General features: G+C 54.2%; 1 protein-coding gene across 1 annotated transcript in view; it reads left to right on the forward strand.

The window, feature by feature from the left end:
• CHST8 (carbohydrate sulfotransferase 8) overlaps window positions 1-20078 on the forward strand; it is a 66408-nt gene that overhangs the window by 38036 nt on the left and 8294 nt on the right. The gene's annotated exons all lie outside the window — the stretch shown is intronic.

Raw genomic sequence — 20078 nt, forward strand, 5'->3', positions numbered from 1 at the left:
AGGGCCCTTCTGGGGCGCTGTGGGATGTCTGCTTGAGCTCAGACTGGATACACGGTCCAGCACCTCCCAGGCCAGCTGGGGCGCCCACTTACCTGGCAGATGAGTTGGGGGGCAGCTTCAGAGACAGGGTGCACTACAGGGCATCCCATGTCCTGGGGGCTGTGGGAATGTCCTACCCAGACTCCCTTCCTGTTCTTTAAGAGATTGACCAGCGCCAGCAGACACACCGGCCCCCACCCCACGCCCCCAACCCCATACCATAGAAGTTATGGGTCTGTGGCCCCGCAGGATACAGCCCACAACCCTGTCCCCAACACATGTGAAAGAATGTGTGCTGTGTCATTATCATTCCACACCCAAGTGCAGGGCCAGTGGCACGTGCATTCAGAGCTGTCCCCAGCAGTGGGGACTGGCAGGGGTAGGATTCATCCTGGCCATGATTAGAGCTGAGACGAATGGAGGAGACAGTTCACCTCCCCCATGCTATCGGGCTTCACAGTCCACTTTTCAAAACCCAGGAAATAGCCTTAGAACAGAACTCTGGGGAGCAAGGGCTTGGGCTTGTCACACTCTCCTCTGAAGGCTGGCTGTCCTCCCAGGACGGACACCTTAGCGGACCCTTCAGCTGGCGCCCCCTGTGCCATCTCCCTGCCCAGCTAAGTCCCCTCGCCTGACCTGAGCATCTCACTCTCCCCATGACCGCTCGTCACATTGCTTCCGCGTTTGATAGCCATATACTTGGCCCAGGGCTGTGACTCAGTGCTTATCTCCAGGTCCTGGAGAATTTTCTCCTGTCATCTTCAGCAACAAGTATCTGCAGCTTTCTTCATTATCATAACACCAAAAAAAAGTAGCTGAGAAAATAGATATGTGCCTTCTACCCTACACTGGGAACATCTTGACATTTAAATCCAATTACCCTTTTCCCATTCTTGATGAGGATATGACATGCAGCTAGAGAACAGTGTGCTAGATAAATATATCATATTCTCTGACTGCTCAAAACTTCCCAGGACTGATGTGCGGACTATGTATCCCCCCCGCCCCCAGGTCACCAGCAGCCTATGGGAGAGGCCAAGGTCATGGACCGGCCAAGTGCAGAGTCTTGGCCATGGAAACATTTGAAAAATTTAGGCAGCATTTGACCCCTGCCCTTCCCCGAGCCATTAATTGGGGAAATGGAGCTGCAGAGGCAGGAGACTCCTGGCAGCCATTGTAAAGAGCCCGTGGTCATTCTGAGCTCCCCATCCGTTTTCAGCAAACCGCCACCAGCCAGTCGGTGGGATTAATTAAACACAGTCCCATATTCCTTCAGAACTTGAGTTGTCTCAGAAGCAAAGAGTAATTGACTCCAGATAAATCAGGAAGCCAGTAAGGAGCCCTGGTGCTATTATTCTGATGTAAATACTAGTTCTCTTTGACATCTGGAGAGAGGGGAGGCAAAGCTCCTCACCAAGTGCAAGGACCTGTCCCTGGCTGGAGAGAGACAGCGGGAGGGGAGGAAATTGCCCGGATTAATTAAGGCCGCAAGAATCCTGCCTCCTGTGCTTTCCAGAACGGTCCCTGGTATGGGCTGTGTCTGAGGAGATCAGGCAAAGCTCTCCACTCCATCCCTGCCCCCCTGCAGAAATCCATTTACCGCTTAAAGTTACAGGGTTTGCCTTAACTCTCTTTGCTCGCACCATTCCCATTTCTGAGAGAGAGGCAGACAGACAGACAGACTCCTTTGAACTTGGTTCCAACCACCTGATCTCTTCCCTAGTCTTGACTCTTAGCAGCCAGAGCTGCCTGACACTTGTCTCCACCCTCACGAGGCAGAGGGCCATCAAGCAGAGAAGGTTACCCCACTCGACTTCACCCATCCCCCAGAAGTCATCCAAGCAGAAAACCTTCCCCTCCCTTCCCTCCCATCAGGGCTGGGTGACCAGCTCCTTTCGCCCCCAGAGGGTCAGCTCATCCTCAGGCACCCCACACAGCTGTTCATCCCAAATCAACACAGTTGTGGTGGGCTGTGTGCTCAGCACTGGTTCCTAAATAGAAATTAGGTCCTTCATGTACTTTTTGCTGCAAATCACAGTGTGAGACTCGAGTGGCACTTAACGTTTGTAAATGCATGGGTGTGATACTGTTCATCTGCTAGTGTGCTAAATGGAATTCAAGACTCACTGCATCCATCAGCCCTAAAACACCTATTCCCAAGACTTCACATGCATTTATGGATTTTTTACAAAAGCACATTTTTGTCTCTTTTAACGTTCCCTGAATGCCTAGGTAAGAGTTAAAGATGAGATCTCTCTTCTCTGACATCCAGGCTCTGGGCATCTCTCAGAAAGAGATGGTCAAAGGATCTGATGAGGTCTTGGCTGACAGAAAAGCCCACCTCCTGGGAAGTGGCACCTCACATGACAGGCTTTGGTCTGGGGCCATCTGGTTAGAGCACCGTCTGGTTAGACCGACCCTCAGAGAAGCAGGGGTGATGATGGAGACCTTGTTATTTTCCTTATAAGTACTTACACACTGCTCTTAATAAGGAAGTATGGGTTCTAATATGTTTTCTAAGTCAATTTGTGATAGTTCCCTGTAACTTGTCCTGGAATCCGATGCCAATAGGAGGCTGTGCTAGAACCATCCAGCAAGCCAGAGAAGCCCTGAGTGGAGAAACTCACCCTGGCTCCTAGGAGCAGCTCCCTCCAAGAGTGCCTCACAATAGGTGGTGGGTTTCCTCGGTAGATCTCCCCAGTCCCTGAGGTCAAAGGGAACACCTCCAATGACCCACTTTCTCAAGGCTCTTGTATATTTGCAGAACTGTCTCATGGAAACCCTTACCATACTAAGTTCAAAGTCTGAGCGCCTGCCAGGCTGAGAAGATTTGGGTTTCCCTGTGGACTTTCAGCCTGTGTGGCCATGTGCCATGGGAAGTTGGGTCTGAGACAAAGACAAGCTGCTAGACTGAGAACTTATGGAACAGTCTACCCAGGGAGCAGAGAATCTCACTGAAACTGATCAAGACTGGCCAGTTAAGGCATATCCTCAGATTCCTGTGGTTAAGCTGCAGGGTGGAGCTTCAGCCAAAGGTCCAGACCAGTGGATCTTCACTTTTTCTCCTCCCCACCCCTCTCTCTTACACACACACACACACACACACACACACACACACACACACTTTGTTCACCATTTGAAGAGGGTCAGGGACCCCTAAAGGCCATTACATGTCCACCTCCTTGGACAGTGAGCCTCTCTAGAGATAAATTACTTATTTTGGTGTCAGCTCCCAGACCTGCTATCTTGTGTGTGTGCAGATCTTGGCTTCTGAGCTTAGATGTGGACCTTGACGAATTGTCTATAATGTGAAAACTCACCTATGGCCATTTCGGTGAATCACGATGATGGCCAGGACCTCACGTAGGCTCTCCAGGGTTGACAGACTTCACATCTTCCATTTCCAAGGACCTCTGGGAACAGGAGAACAGAGCGTGGGGCTAAACCCCACAGTCAGGTTAGGTGCTGCCCATTGTCCTGAAACAGCCTCGCTTCTTGCAGCTGGCCGAGCTGCTCCACGGGGTCCCATTCTCAGAAAATTCTGTGGTGCCAGGACTCAGTCTGGTTTTGATCACTTAACCGCTAATTGCTCTGTTTCCTGGCCCAGCTTAGATCCCAGCCAGAATCTGGTCTTTTGAGCTCCTCAGTGGGCCATGATCCTGCCTAAATCTGCTCTGCGTGTGACCTCAGTGCTGCCGGCCTCTGAACTAGGGTTGGCTCCTGACTACAAAACTTTATTTCTGTTTTAGCCTGTTGCATGTTGGGTTCCTTGGGAAAGCAGACTCTGAGACAGAGATTTGTGTGCAGGGAGTTTATTGGGAAAATATTATAGCAGAGGAGAGTTAAATTCACTTCAGAGCCAATTATAAATGTCTACTGTTGTCCGTTCCAAGTCAGCACAAACTGTTTCTGATACCGCTTTTTGCCAGGGATGGAAAAGAACCTATTTGTCAGACCAGTGGTCGCATAGCTGAGGCCACGTAATCTTTTCTAGCTAAGATACCACACCTGACATGGTGGTTACAATTAAGACTACAGCTTGATAGAGTTCACGGTCATCTGTCATCTTATGTAGGGACAAGACTGGTGACATTTTATTTTATTCTATTTATTATTTTATTTTATAATCTTATTTTTTGAGAGAGAGAGAGAATACAAGTAGAGGAGGGGCAGAGGGAGAGGAAGAGAGAGAATCTTAAGTAATTTCCATGCCCAGTGTGGAGCCCAACTCAGGGCTTGATCTCATAACTATGAGATCATGACCTAAGTCAAAATCAAGAATTGGGTGCTTAACCAACTGAGCCACCCAGGCACCCGGGAACTTTTAGGTCCTTAGAAGTAGTACTAATCTCTGCCATTCCTCTAGTAATACTACCTTTGATTCAGAATCCTGGTTCAGGGGATAGGGTAAATTTCCAAGGCTTCCACTAGGCATTCCTAACTATGAGAGCTCTTGTCCCAGGGGTCACGGACATGGGGGTTCCGTCAACTATACATCCAGGGACTGGGGGGAAATGATCACTGGGATGGGGGAGTCTGTGAACCTGACTTGGGCTATTTTTGACCTGACCTCTGTATGCCCTCCCTCTACCAGGAGGCTACAGTGACTCCACAGATCCCCAAGGATCAAATCCCCATGTGTAAATGTCAGCTCAGACAAAATTCTAGAAACATTTGGGTGCTCCCCTTCCCCCACAGTGTACACTTAGCCAAATAAATGGCTACAGGTCACTTTGGGGAGGGACTGGGGAAACTTTACACTTGCCATGATGTTAGAGTGTGGAGCCTGCTTAAGATTCTCTCTCCCTACATCTCTCTCCGCTCTCTCTCTCTCTCTTCACACACACACACACACACACACACACACACACATTTGTTGGCCACACATCTTTCCTGCCCTTGGGGATGTCATATTTTAGTAACTGTCTTCATAGCTCACTGCAGGTCAGCTCCCCTTGGCCGACACACCAACGGTGCTGCTCATTGAGATTCATTCATGATGGCCAAGTACCGCCATGTGGCTTCTATCATTTCAAGATCCTATCATCCCCCCACCTTCGTATCTGGGCATCCAGGTCTGCAGTGGCGTCTCCCACATTCAGCTCTGTCCTACAGAGGAGAGCCGCCTCCGAGCTTCTCATCGATGCTGGTGTCGCTATCACCAGTGAGTTATCTATTGCGTTAGCCACGGGGGACTCCCACGGAACATCGTCCTGTGGTGGGTCACCTCTGAGAGCCCTTGGTGGCAGACACCTCTTCCTCCAGCGTCTGCCACGGCAATGCTGTCATTTCTGGCTTCGTTCAGTGTGGGCCACGTCTGACTTCTGTGTTTCTAAGAGCATCCTGGCAGCATGTTACCATCGTCATCCAGGGCCCTTGCCAGGCTGTTAAACCCTATATCCCAGGAGAATGCTCCCCTATAAATTATTCCTCCGTATCCAACTCTGTGTTCTGCTTGCTTATCCGACACCCTCAGAATCAAGTTTAGTGAGCACTCCTGGCTCCTGCCGGGACCTGTTTTCCAGGTCCTGTACCTCTTTCTGGGTGTGGTCCCATCCCTCTTCGCATACAGCAATCTGGGTGTCTCCATCCCGTTTCTCAGGGTCCCATTCCTTCTTACTCAGGCGCCTGACACTGCTGAGAATTAACCTTCTCTGCAGCTCAGCCCCTCTTACCATTAAGAGTCCTCTTAGTGCAGAAGACAAGAGTCCCTTGATAGGCTGCCGAAGAGGTGACAGCCAACCAATCCCATTGTCCCTCAATTACTATTTGCCCCACATTTCTCAGCCTTTTGATACATTTTGGGACACACCAGTGCACTTCCTTCCACTGGCGTGCCATGCTAGTTCACCCGCAGTAAAAATTTTAACAGTCACATTACTGCATCGTGCCAGGGGCTGTCTGCTCCACCTACAGCCGGGTCTGGGGTCCTCATTGGTGGCTGGTTGCCAGGTGATTCAAGTCTAACCTCTCATCATAGCATCTGCGTTCTCAGACCACTGGCAGCGAATGTCACATTCCCGAGGCGGAGACTCGGAGGAGGTGTGAGGAGTGTATAGGAGGGAGTTCCCATGGGATGGACACCTGCGGGGAGAGAGAAGGAAGCAATTGGGCAGGGGGAGAAGTGGGACCGGGATGTAGCCAGCCAGTCTGGAGCTGGGTCGGCCCGAAGACTTGTCCTGAATTGGTGCAAGAGCGCTGAGCCTTTTTCCTCCACATCAACCCCTTGTTGGTTACAGGCAGCCCCCAGGATAAAGATACAGCCTCAGGTGAGGTGACCTCTGTGCGCCGTGTCACTGCACCCCATTATCCCCCCAGTTTCATGATTGCGACCTTCACCTCTGGCTCCCAGCCCCCACTCACCCGGCCCCTCTGTCCCCTGTGTGACAAGAATTGCCTAAGGCTTTGGTTGTGGTTGGGCGGGGGGCAGGTTTTCCACATTGCTTTGCTTACTCAAGGATCATTGAAAGTTAACTGTAGCTGATGTTATTGAATTCGGTTCTTTTTTCAGTGTTATAAAAGCTTTTTCCTTCCAGGTATTGCCATTTGGTTTCTGAGATACAAGCACGATGTCTGCAAAACTGAAATAGCATTTTTCACACGGCACTTTAGAGTTCTAAAATCCGCTCACCCGATGTTTTAGCAATTTAATTGAGGTATAATTTATATACAGGGAAACACCTTCATTGTGAGCTTTGACAAATGTATACCATGACCCCACTCGAGAGATACATTTCCCTCACCCCGGAACATTCCCTCATGGGCCTGCTCGCCCCTTTCTGTCCCCATCCCCTGTGGCAACCGCTGATCTTATCTTCTCTCTAGAGCTTAGTTTTGCTGGTGGTAGAACATTATGGGTGAGATCCTACAGTATGGACCATATGGCTTCTTTTATTTGGCACGTTTTTAGCATTGTCCCCATTGTCATCTGTGTATATTGACATCTGTTTATTTTTTATGGGTAGGAGGATTCCATTGTATGGAAACTCCATAACTTGTTTATCCATTCCCCTGGTGGTGGGCATGTTCCTAAAGTTTACTGTCACAGCACACCTGTGCACAGGCATTGCTGTCCTCAGTGAAGTGCAGAAGGGACCTGTACACAGCAGTGTGGCCAGGCGTGGCCGGGACCCCGAGAGCCGGGAGGCTAACAGCTAGTCTCTACTTAATGAAGGAACCCTAGGCAACAATGATCTGCCCAAAGCCCTGGTGCATTTTGTAATTTCTTCCAAGGCATGTCTTTTTCTAGAAGATGCTCTAGGCATTTTCTTTGGGTGCTACTTGAGTTAGCATCCTGCAGGCAGTATTAATTCTCCTTTTTAATTCAGGGTAATCGTAATTGAGGGGCAGACCTGCAGAGCCATCGTTTCTGGCACATGCATGTCAAAAGGACAATATATCATGACATCAGACATTTTGAGAAAATTGCTTTTCCTCCCTGAATGCTGAGTCATAAATAATTTCAGGTTGGGAAGGGCTCTGGTAAGCATGTGCTTGACTCCAGGGAGTGGCCTGTAAATACTGAGCCCCAGGATAAAAAATGAGTGGACTGATTTGTGGGGTCACTTGGAGTCTGGACCTTGGTATCGCTCATAATAGATGCTGTGAGTGCCCTGCCCAGCTCTGCTTCCCTGGTGAGTGTGCCCATCCCCCCCCCACCCCCCCTCCTGCTGCTGTGCAGGCAACTAATGGCTCACAGCTGCACCTTTAATCAGGGACTTGACCTCCGCTGACAGGAGCTGCTTCTGGAAGGTGATGCCTTCCTCCTGGAGGTGGTCTACAACCAGACATTTGGTGGTAAGCGTGCTTTGGAGGCAAGGGACAAACAAAGCCCTGGTTGGTAGCATTCGCTCGTTTTTGTAGTGTAATTACTTCCACTGTGGCCAATTCTAAGCTATGTTGCAAAAATAAATGATGGGGTGCTTGGGCGGCTCAGTCAGTTAAGCGCCTGACTTCGGCTTGGGTCATGATCTCACGGTTCGTGAGTTAGAGCCCCACATCAGGCTCTGTGCTGTCAGCGCAGAGCCCACTTCGGATCTTCTGTCTTCCTCTCTCCACTCCTCCCCCACTCGTTTCCTCTCTTTCTCTCTCTCAAAAATAAATAAACATTCAGAAAATCTAATAAGTAAATAAATGTTAAGTTGCTTAGGGGTACAAGCACATGCAAATAATACTATTTAGAAAGGCAAGAAAATGATTAACACAGAGTTCAGTGAGTACCCCCGGTCAGAGTGGGCTGGGACGTCTGAGGGGGCCCAGAGGGGTCCTCCTCTATATGATAAAGCTCTGTTTCTTAAACTGGATTATGAAGATCTGGGTGTTTCTGTTCTTATTCTTTATACTTTACATGTGTATTTCTTTACATGTATATTTTGTATACTATGTATTCTTTTTGCATGAATGAAATGTTTCGTGACAAAAATAATTCTAAGGGAACCCTTTAAGCTCTGAACTTGATTTTGCCTACACATCTATGGGGCCTGGCTCTGTGGTGGAGATGCAGAAGCCAAGTGAAGACTATTTTGAGCTGGCCACAGCTACAAACTTCACACTCGTAAGGAACTCTGAGATGGGGGGACCACGGTGTGGTCTGTGGATGGAGATGCCATTTTTCCTCAGGATGGGCAGCAGGAAGAAGTAGATGAGGGGCCATGGATTGTCTGGTGTCCCCTCCCACAAAGGACAAAGGGGAGAGCTGCCCTCTGGCCTGAGCGAGCCCAGGCCTCGCCTCCCTGCCCACCCCCCGCCATCCACGCAATTCTTCTTTGGACCTGGTGGGGCTGTTAAACCCAGGCCATCCCACTGTTTGATACTCCACATTCAGACCTTGAAAAATCACAATCTATGGGGCACCTGGGTGGCTCAGTCAGTTAAGCGTCCAACTTCAGCTCAGGTCATGATCTCATGGTTCGTGAGTTCAAGCCCTGAGTTGGGCTCTGTACTGACAACTCAGAGTCTGGAGCCTGCTTTGGATTCTCTGCCTCCCTGTCTCTCTGCCCCTTTCCCGCTCATGCTCTGTTTCTCTCTGTCTCAATAATAAATAAAACATAAAAAAAAGAAAGAAAGAAACAAGAAAACCTGCGATCTAGATTGCCCCAGGCACTCTGCTTCCCACCTGCTGTGGGTGAGCGAGAAGCTCTCTCCATCCTCACTGCCATCCCGTCTGTCTTCCACATGTGTGCTGGGTGTGGCCCCCCAACCCGGTGGGAAGCAGATCCACGACTTGGGGCAGGACGGCTTTCGGCTCTGCCCCCACCAGCAGCCCAGGTGTGCGCCTTCACAGAACGTTCCTTCCCCAAGGTTCCACTTCCGCTGGCAGCCTGGGCTGGGGAGGGGGAGATAGAACATCTGGCCCACACCTGGACCCCCTTGGGCTCTCACTATGTGAACACACCGGGGGTTCCTTGGTGCTCCTTCACCAAGCCCGCGGGCCAGGTGGTTCACATCGTCCCATCCTCTGGGAGACACATTTGTCTTTGGGAACAAAGCCACCGATTTCCCATTGTATAGATGGTGAAACTGAGGCTGCAGACAGAAACCTTGCTGCTGGCCACCGGCTCCATGAGGGTGCTGAGTGCTCAGGCCACTTCATTAACTGGGGGCCGGTGCGTGGAGAGAGGAGGGGCCGCACACAGTGAAGGCAGCCAGGGCTGAAGGCAGAGAACAGAATCTAAGGAAAGAGGTCAGGCTGGGAAGCTCATGTCCACACAGACACCTGAGGGCACCAGGGAAGTTCCGGAAGTTGTTTCTCATAAGGCCTGGGCTGAACCTGGAGGGAGAGCCACAAGGAGAGTCCCACCCTGAGTGGAGCACTCGAGAGGCCCTGTGGGGAGGAGGGTGCTGAGCACTGAGGCGAGGAGGCGAGGGCAGCCCACGTCCTGTGCTCAGAAGGGCCCCGCTCGCCACCACCAGCCCAGCATCATGAGAAAGCAGCCGGTGGAGAGAACAGACCCTGGGGCCGAGGACGACAGGGTTCCAATTTTGGCTCAGCTACCTACCAGCTGTGCACCCTTGGGTGGCTTAACACGTGCATCTCGGTTTCTTTGCGTGTCCTGTTGGGTCAAGATCGCACTGAGCTCATGGGCTTCTGTAAGGGCCCAGGGCTTTCAGGATCTTTGCAGATACTGGGGCCTGGAATCAAAGCCGTCTACGCCAACCAGGACGGCTGGATCGGTGTGAGGGCAGAGAGGGGGCGGGGCCGGTCCCCCGGCGGGTGCTGCAGCCTCTCCTCTGTGGGCAAGCAGGCCTGCGTCGCTCCAGCTCGCCCGCGTCTCTCCATTGAGGCCCCGTGGGTGCAGTGGGTGGGTGCACCTGCCTGTGGCCCCGGGGCTGCTGAGACGGGAGACCAGCCTTCTAGGCCAGGCTTAACGCTCCTGGGAAGGGAGGCACAAGCCTTCGCGGAGGGCGCCACGCCTGTCGCTCACGCGGTGCCAGGGTCACGACGGGGCTGGGGTCATTGCACAGGTCAGGCAAGGGGCCGCGGCAGGCACCCTGGATCTGAGTGGTTCTTGGCCCCCATCTGTTCACAAGCTATGTTGCGTGAGTCCTGTAGGGCCGGAGGGCTTCTGTGAAGCCCGGAGCTGGTGCCCGTGGTGACCCCAGGTCCCAGGTTCCCTGATGTGACCGGGGGCCACATTGCTCAGAGACAGGCCAGCGGAGTGAATCCCGGAAGGACCCAGACCCTGCGTCAGGCAGCTCTGCATCAGGCCTGCCCGAGGAGCCGGGACCCTCCCAGAGATGGAGAAGCCAAACAGGTCTGGAACCTGAGAGAGAAATGGGGCCCCAGCTGGGTGTGCTGAGGGGGATGGTGACAGCATGGTTCACTTAGGAGACCCTCTTGGAGTCAGTGATTGGGGTCATAGGGGTCACAGTGAGGGTTGGGAGGATGCAAAACAAGATGCCTTCATCAGGGGCTCTGGCCCCCCACAAGTCACGAAGGGGGACAGGCCCTTCCTCCTCAGAGCCTCCTGCTCATTGCCGTCTGGGATTACCTGGGCCTGAGGGCCTGTCCCTGAGGAGAGGCCAGCGTTACCGTCCCCCTGTGTCGTGGGCCACTCCTCTCTCTGGGCCCCCACCCTCAGACCCCAGCCGGTCCACTGAGGCTACCCAGAGAGATAGCCGCACCCCCGCTGCCCCAGCAGGAGCCCCACCTTCTCAGTCTCCCTGTTAGGGTCCAGAACTATTGATTCTCTTAATTGGTTGCTCAGAGGAGACCAAAGGAGAAAACAGGCGAAGCAAAATAAAACCTCCTTCGTAGTTTTCCATGCCTGGGCACCAAAGCCTCATGGTTCTCCCACGAGACCCTGGACACCAGGCGCCCGCCACCCTGCTGCCCCAGGGAGAGGAGAGGGGTGGTGGGCCGTGGGCCCAAGCCCCTCACTCTGAGCCTCCCTTTCAGGATAGCACCTGTCCCTCAGCAGGCGAGTGCACCCCCACCAACCCCTGCCACCCGTCTAACCGTGCCAGGGAGGGCCCGAGGATTTCATTATGAGCTGAGATTATTATCAAGTACAAGGGGGAGTGCAGGGGACGTTATAAGCTCTCCTTTTAATAATGAATCCCATTTCCTCCTGCATTTGGTTTTCTTGCAACAGATGCTGTTGCAGAAAATGGGACAAAATGGAAAAGATAAAAAGGCGAGTAATTAACTCGGCCCAAAAGCCTTCCCAGCAGATGTCAGGGACAGCGGGGCAGGGTGCCCAAGGCCCGCCCACCGCACCCTCGCCTGGCACGGCCGCTGGGCGGCTGCTTCGGGGACCCATATGTTCCGATGATTCTCGGCTCGGCTCGGTGTTGGGGAAGCATGGAGCCGCCCCCCTGCTGTTCAATAACTGATGACCATTTTTCTCCAATTATCCTGAAATTGAAGGATCCTCAGACTTAGACATCCAAGTAAAATAATTAGTGCTTAAAATGTTAATTGTGCTCAGACGTGCCTTTGCCTGTGGAGGCTGTCTGCAGGCGAGCATGCAGGAAAGCAAGCCTCTGCGGAGAGCACGCTGCCTCGCACCTCCGCCTGCCCCCTGGCCCCGCCGCCTGCCAGGCTGGCCTCCTGAGGAACCCCTCGTGCCCATTCTCACTTGTGAGGGCTGTGCTGAGACCCCTGTGACCGCCTCCTGGCCAGCCCACTGTCCCCAGAGCTACCTGATGGTTAGAATGAGGGCACCAAGTCAGGTCTGGCCCGGACGCCAGCTCTGCTACCCACCCAGCCAACCAGCAGTGTGGGCAAGGGCGGGACACCCAACCTCTCTGAGACTCATTGCCCTCATGCAAAACAGGGAGAGTGAAACCAGCCCTGCTGAAGTGCACGAGAGCCCAGATCAGTCCTTTAGCTGCCCGTCTGTCCTCAAGCAGCACCAGGTCTCAAATGAACAAATACAGAAGCAATGCTTCGCCTCCACCAGGGCCAGGCGGGTGGGAGGTCAGGGCAGAGTTGTCCCGTTGTGCATTATCCGGGGGCCGGTTCTGTACGGCCTGCTGGTCCCCGGGGAAGGGTCTGCAGATCATGCCCCAAGCGGAAGGGTTGTGGGGGCCGCCCGCACCCACCACCCTCCCACCAACCTGATCACCCACTGGGGAGAAACCTCCCCCTGCCCCTTGGGGAGGAATTCACTTTCCCTGCTTGTGACTTTGCCCACGCGTGCACCCCAGGTCCGTTCTCTGCGGAGACGACATGCCTAAGAGGCTTAGGCTCCTTTATGCTGTGCGTCCCAAGGAAATACGCTTAGATATTCCGTGTTCCCTGATCCACCACATAATAAGATTCCTTTATCTCTTGTTGTCATGGGAAGTATATATTAACCGATTAATATTAATGTGTTGGCCGATTAATATTAATACCGGAACCGATTCCTACTTCACAAAGCATTGATGTTGATGAGCACCAAGGAGCCCGGCAGCTGTCGGGTTTGGCAGTTCCCAGGGGAGACGGCAGAAGTCAGTGCTGACCCTCTCCACCGTGCCTTGTTACGGACACTGTCATTAGCACTGGCTGTCAGAGCTGGCGTGGAAGTGTGTTTGGACTCTGATTGTGGTAATTAAAACCCTTGCCATCCAAGATGGCATATTTTATCATTTAAATAGCATTTTACATTCTCCTAACATATTTTCCCAGTAACATGGTTAAATTAGGTGATAAAAGGTTATTTCTTGCTCCTGAAGTTGAAATAATGTTGCCATTATTCCTTATCTGCCTGGAATTAGAAAGGTTTCAGTATTATACGTTCTAAAGGTTTCATTATCAAAATGTGCCAGACTTCAGAAAAGAAACAGGGTTTCATTTTTGCCCTTGTTTTAATCAAAGATGGACAGAGCTTTGTCGTCGGACATTGGAGATGGCTTCTGGTATTTTGTGACAAGGGAAGGGCCATTTTCGCAACAGCGAGAGATGTACCCTCAAGGCTCAAGGGAGTCGCTAGGGACCCTGGCTTACCTTCAATTTGGAGCTGTCCCCTGAGCCACCTTCAGAAAAGCCAGAGACAATCAGGAGGGCCTGAGATTCCTGTCCCTCTTGCCCACGGGGAAGGCACAACCAGAGGCTGCAGCTTTAGCCAGTGGGGCTGGACTGGAGCCTGTCTGTGGCCGTGTGGCTTCCCCATCCCTGTCTCCTCTCCAGCTGCCCACCTGCCAGCCCTCGCGTTTGCCCGGCCTCTGTCTCAAATCCCTTCCTCTGGATCTCGGACCACCCACCCACCACCCACCTGTCACCCACTCACGATCCACCTGTCTGTCACCCACCTGCCACCTGTCACCCACTCATGATCCACCTGTCACACACTCACCAGTCCAGCTGCCATCCATGTGCCACCCATGTGCCATCTTCCCATCACCTGTGCTCCATCACACCTGACGCGGAAAACACCCCTTGTACAACACCTCCCACCCCCACCTCCCAGTTAAATGTGCCATGAACAGGGGCTGGGGCCACACACCTAGTAACGGATCACTTTCTCCCAGTGCCCAGCGTTCCTGAGTCACCCTGTAACATGACTTCTTATAGGCAAAGTGTCTCTGATGGGGCATTTTAGGCCATGGGCTCTTCTGAGAACACATCTCTGCCTTGAAAAGGCAGTGTTCCCCTGGGGGGAATAGACCCTCCTTGATACTTGACCCCTGTTCTGCCTCCTGCCATCCTTTTTCTTGGGGCTTAGATGCCAGGGACAGGAGTAATTTCACCAAGGAGGAGGCTCATACTCTCACAGACTCTGGGCCAGAACAGAGCAGTTGCTGGGTTGGCAGGAATGGTCCAGTTGCATTGTGCACCCCTCCCCCTGCCCCACACCTTCTCCAGCCTCTGCCCTGCCTCACAAGGTCAGCCCATCCCAGATATTGGGGGCACAGGTGACAGCATCTCTGACAGAATAGTTCAGCCAAGGACGGGAGCTGGGGAAGCAGGGCTGCCAGTTTCTTCCTGAACATTGAGGCTGACGTCAGTGTTCTTCTGAGCTCTTCTCAGCGGGGTGAGGTCTCGGTGGAGAGCGATTACTCTCTGCTGATTGTCTGTGTGAAAGATGCCAGCCCAGGGCCACCTGTCTGCAGCCAGATTGGTCCTCATTCTCCTGAGGGGTTCAGCCCTGCAGAGCAGCTCTAGTCTGGCCCATCCTGCTCTCTCCCCACCCAAGACAGGGTCGCAGACTGGAAAACGGCCCCGGTGTCTTCCAGAAGCTGTCCTGAGCACAGAGGAAAGGTGTCATCCTTGGGAGGATTCCTTGCCCTGACCTCAGCTAGCTCCTAGGTAGGGATGCAGCAGGTCAGACAGCGGCTGAAAGCTGGAAATGACATTCTCAGGAGGTCCACCACCCACGCACTGCCCCCAGCACCTGGGATAGTGCCCTCCCTGGCCATCTCCAGCTCTTCCAAAATCTCTGGCATCTCCAATCACAAATTCCCCCGGAGCCTCAGGCCTTCGACGCCTGCTGCACCCCGATCACACTGCCCACTGCCCCACACCCCATGTGTCCTGGGCTCTCCCTGTGCTATCAGACAGCACCCCCTCGCTCTGTAACCACCTCCCGAACAAACAGAAAACATGCTCGTTGCCGTTCTAAGCATCCCCGGTGTGATTTATTGCCATCATCACAATATTTTGTTTGGAGCTGTAAACCTCCAGACATAAATCAAGTCATTAGAAGGAATGACGTTTAATCCTGCAGAAGATGCCTCTGTGGGCTGAACAGCTCTCACCCAGCTAGCGAATCATTAATTCTGGGGAGGATGGCCCATACACCCCTCCACCGGCAACCCCTCATCTGCACCACACACAGGCGTGGAAAGCCGAAGGCACAAGCCGGGCTGCTTTTGTTTCTTGGAATAGCACATCCACGACTGCAAAGAGGTGCCTCAAACACACGCCGGGTAATCCAGAAGACGGGAGGCTCTTAATTCCGCAGGAAAAGCACACAGCGGGGTGGGGTCGTCTCCGTGCCTGTGACGGCTCCCGTCGCCCTGAGAGCTGCCGCCGGTGGGACTTCAAAGGAAGCAGGAGAACAGCTCACGGTCGTCTCCAGCTCCTTCTTTCACAGAGAGCCCCCACCACCTTCGAGCAGCCATTACATGGGATCACGCTGCATATGCAAGGCCGGCGGGTCTAATTTCAAGAAGACACCTGCTGAACTGGCAGGGAAGGTTCAGAGACCTCAGCCAGTGCCTTCCGGGAACCCCGGCACCCCCGCCTTACCCTGGCAAAGAGCACTGGGCTCCCAGCAGATGGGGCCTCTCATAGGAGGCGCCCTCCAGAGACGCTGGGGGCGGGAAGGGACCGAGGGTCTCGGCTGAGAGGTTGCCTTAAAGACTTCGGCAAGTTCTCGGTGCACATGACAATTGTGAAAATGCTGGATGACATTTGCAGGGTTTGGTTCTACTTAATATTCCTGTGCTCAGAGCTAACGAGGGTGTTGTTATGCAGCTCTGTGTTAGCTGTGCTCTAAAGGATGCTGGAAGGCGCGGAGCTGGGCTGCTTGGTTTGTGTCTGGACGCTTCTCACCCCACCCTGCACAGTTGCCAGCTGAGAGCTTCTCTCCAGGAGCCTGACTCAAGTCTTGTGTCTCTGGGTCAATATGGCCTGACTCAGGGTTGGGGCTTCTCCCCTATGGGCCCCTCTGTCCCCCTAGACCTCCCTGTGACCGCATGTGGGGGGAGAAACATTTTCCTACCCTCCCCCTCACACCCCGACTCACCCAGCCCTCCAGCTCTCCCTCTACTTCTCATCTCCCCACACTGCCTGCGCTCAGGCACCCCATTCCTCACCTGCTTAGGATGTAAGAATCCTAACCAGTTCTGCCCTTCCTGCAGGCCTTACTCCTCTCTGGGCCCTTCCGCAGTTGCCTCCAGAAAGATGTTCGAATATACGCCAGCAGGGCCCTCCGTCTTGGCTCAGCCATGCTGTCTGTCAGTGCCCCAGAACTGGTCACCGTCCACGAGCGGGGGGCTGTGAGTCAGTGTGAGTGTGTCACGCAGGTGTGGAGCCCAGTCCAGCACACTGCGCCGAGGCAGTAGGAGGACAAGGCGCCGGGCTGGGCAGAGCCAAGGGCAGGCCCGCCAGAAGGGAAAGGAGGTGGGTCTTGGCTAGATGTCCAGCGACGGTGGTGTCCCGTGCAGTCAGCATCCACCAAGGTCAAGGTTACTGCTATACTCCAGGCCTTGCCCCTCAGAGAAGTTGGCCAGAGGCTCCCTGAGCTGCTGGGGGCCCAGTCCTTGGCTGGACGTGACCCATCATTCAAGGCCTCGCCTTGGGAGTCACATCTCCTCTGAGATGTGGACTGCAGCTGTCTAGGCCCGTGGCAGGGATCGGCTGGACTGATGGCCAGCTCCTGCCCCCAGTGCCCCAAGCACCTCCAGGCTCACCCCTGCAACCCGTGAGTCGCCAGAGGCTCTGTTCTGCTCAGGGAAGACGATCCCTGAAATGCAGTTGCTGGTCAGCGGCCTCCGTGGTCCTGGAGGGCCTGGAGCTGCAGCTGCCGGAGTCAGGCTGGGAGGGAGGGCCTGCTGCCCGGGCTCAGGGCCCCTCTGGGTGCACTTGGTGGGCAGTAGCGGTGACCGCCATGCAAGGCCTCTGGGGCACCTCGGTCCCTGAGCCCCCTGGGCAGCCCCTGTGCGGTCCCACTTCCAGCAGCCTGACTCCCTCCCAACCCCGGGGGGCCTGGAGTGAGTCCCTCAGGACACAGCGGTTCTTGCAGCGGGTCCAGGGTGGCTGGGGAGTGGGGAGCTTCAAGGAAGCACCAGCTAGAACGGATTTACTTCTGTGGCTCTCAGGGTATCGCAGGCAGCAGCTGTGACGGATCTGACAGCCACAGGCCAGCTCGGTAATTGACACCGCAGCCGGAACGACACGTCCCGAAGCCAGCCAGAGCTGGGCCGATCATTATCTTGTGACTGGGCCACCACAGTAATGAGGCTGCCCCGCCGGCGGCCTCTGGTGGCCCGACTGCCTTCCAGTGATGAGGCGCCAGTCGCGGGGCTGGGCCAGTTGGTGTTGCGGGCACTTTCCCTGCAAACAGGCAGCCTCAGGCTCCAGCAGGACTCATTGCTTTTTATTTCTTAGAAACCTCTGGTAGGAATTCACCAATACTGACACCAAATCAGGCCCCTGACAGCCACACAGGAGGAGTCCCATTTGACCTGGCCTCAGTCACCCAGAGCCTGAGTCTCTGGCTCTGTGTGGGCCCTGGATATAGGCGGACTTTGATTGGCTGCCGCCACCCGGCTTGCCCCTCCTCTCCAGCACACTCCCCAGACCCCGGATGGCCCCAGGCCGTGGACCCTGCTCCTGCATTCGAACGTCTGCCCAGTTCATCCCCTTCTCCCTCCATCTGCCCTCTGGACGTCTATACTTGGGAGATCCTGTAGGCATCTCAGACTCCATGAGGATCTGCACCCCGTCCCCAGGAAATGGCATCACTGTCCCGCTGCTCAAGCCAGAAACCAGAATCTCCCTTATTGTGCCTCCAGGCAGTCCCCGAGTGGTACTGACCCAGAGCTGGCTTGCACCTGCAGCCCACAAGGGCCCAAGCCCTTGTTCACGGTACCAGCTTGGAATCGACCGCGGAGGAAGTATTTACACCACGGGAATTAGCAGGCACTGCAAAGTCGGTCCTTCCCACCACCCAGAGGGCCAGTGCACTGCTCTGCTCATTCATCCTGAAATATTCCTCACGTCTTTCTCTGCCTTCTGCCAGGCCCACTGGCAGTCAGGCCTCACGCGTCTCCTCCCTGGACAGTGGCAGCAACCGCTCACCACGCTTTCTCCTTTTGTCTTCAGCTCTTCATCTCAGAATGGTCCTTAAATTCCAAACAGCTCCCAGATTAAAGCCTTTGTAGACGCCCCTTGGGCCTCAGGAGATAAGATGAAGGGTCTTTGTCAGGGTGATAGGGCCTCCAGCTTGATCCCCACCCCCACCCCCCACCATTTCTCCACACCCTTTGGTCTCTCTGCCCCTTCATCCCATAAGGATGCTCTTGTGGTGCAAGGCGATCTCTGCCAGAAATGCCCTCATTACCCCCAGTGCCAATTAATTGCCACTACCTTAGGGAGACCTCGCCTGATTCCCCTCCCCTGTCACATGCTGCCTGCTGACGCAGCATTGCAGCCATTACACATGGGATTGCTCAGTGCCTCATTTCTTTGTTAGACCGTAAGCTCCGCCAGGGCATTGGCCACGACTGTCCCATTCATGGCCAAGACACAGTCACCAGTGTGTAAGACCACCTGGCACATGGAGGTGCTCAATCCGCGTGTAGAGAAGGGACAGACGGTGTTGGCCAGCATGACTGTGTTCTGTGGCCTGCAGGGGAGGCAGAGACAGGCCACCAGGGGGCGCCGGGGCTTAGCCTGCGAGTGTCATGAACTTCATTCTTTCTCCCCTGCAGCAACATTGACAAGCTCCTGCAAATCCTTCCAGGCTCATGTGTGCTGAAAGAACACAGGAAGGCAGGAAGGGCATGACCTATTCTAAGCCATACGCCACGTACTCTCAGAAGCCATACACGGACATGAACACACACGCTCCCCGCCCAGAGCACGCCGTGTCACACGGCAGGATGTGTGCACGGAGAAGCAATGTGACGCCACCCCCCCCCCGTGTGCATGCTGTCCCTCGTCAGTTCCATGTGACATGCACACGTGGAGGTACAGTGCAGGACATGGCACCTGGGGGTGCGCACGACCCCCCCGAACACGGTAGGAATCACCCCCAGGCTCTGACAGAGGAGACCTTTGGATCAGGAGCTGGGGACCCCTCCCTGTGGATACCAGAGAGAGGGGGAGATAGATGCTCAGGGACTCCCCCCACTCCCGCAAGTGATGGGCAGATGGGTGAGTGTGGAGCAGCACAACAGCTGTTGGGTTTGCAGACCGGCTAACTGGCTGGCTGGTTGACTGACAGGCAGCTCCGGCGCTCTGCTCTGACAGCTGTAAGGGAATTCACCGCCCAGGCTGAGCTGACAGAGGGCTACCCATTTGAATCGTGGATCCTAATCACGGAGGCGAGGGAATGGAATCGCTAAACAAAACAAGTAGTGGTCAGAGCTGTCAGATGCCCATCAGCCCGAGACGGGAAAATTCCCACTTCCCTCCTCTGCAGACAGGTCCCGGAGTCCCCGCGCTGGTATAGGAGCTGCGCTCTGAGAAGCTCAGCCGCTGTGAAGGTGACCCGGTGATAGGAATCCCAGGAACTGGCGGCTTCCCTCCCACGGGCTCTCTGTGCCAGGCACTGTGCGTGCTTCATTTGCACATTTATGGACCTGCAAGATGGGTATTTTTATCCCATTTTACAGATGAGGAAACTGATGTGTGGTGAAGTCAAGGGGTTTGTCCCAGGTCACATAGCTGTGCTCTTTTCTTTTAAAACACATGGCCCTTTGTTAAAAGCTATGACTCCAAGTGGAGTCTCCCAGAGGAGGGAGGGGAGGCCCTGCTCTGCTCTGCGCCAAAGGTCGGGGGTTACAGCGTCGCCTCACCATGAGTTTGGTGGTCTTCGAACAACTAGAAGAAGCCCACCCACAGAGGCTGAGGCAAGAGGAGAGGGTCCTGTAGGGCCACCCGC

Source organism: Crocuta crocuta, unplaced genomic scaffold, assembly GCF_008692635.1.
Source record: "Crocuta crocuta isolate KB4526 unplaced genomic scaffold, BGI_CrCroc_1.0 scaffold121, whole genome shotgun sequence".
In the NCBI taxonomy this organism is placed as follows: Eukaryota; Metazoa; Chordata; class Mammalia; order Carnivora; family Hyaenidae; genus Crocuta; species Crocuta crocuta.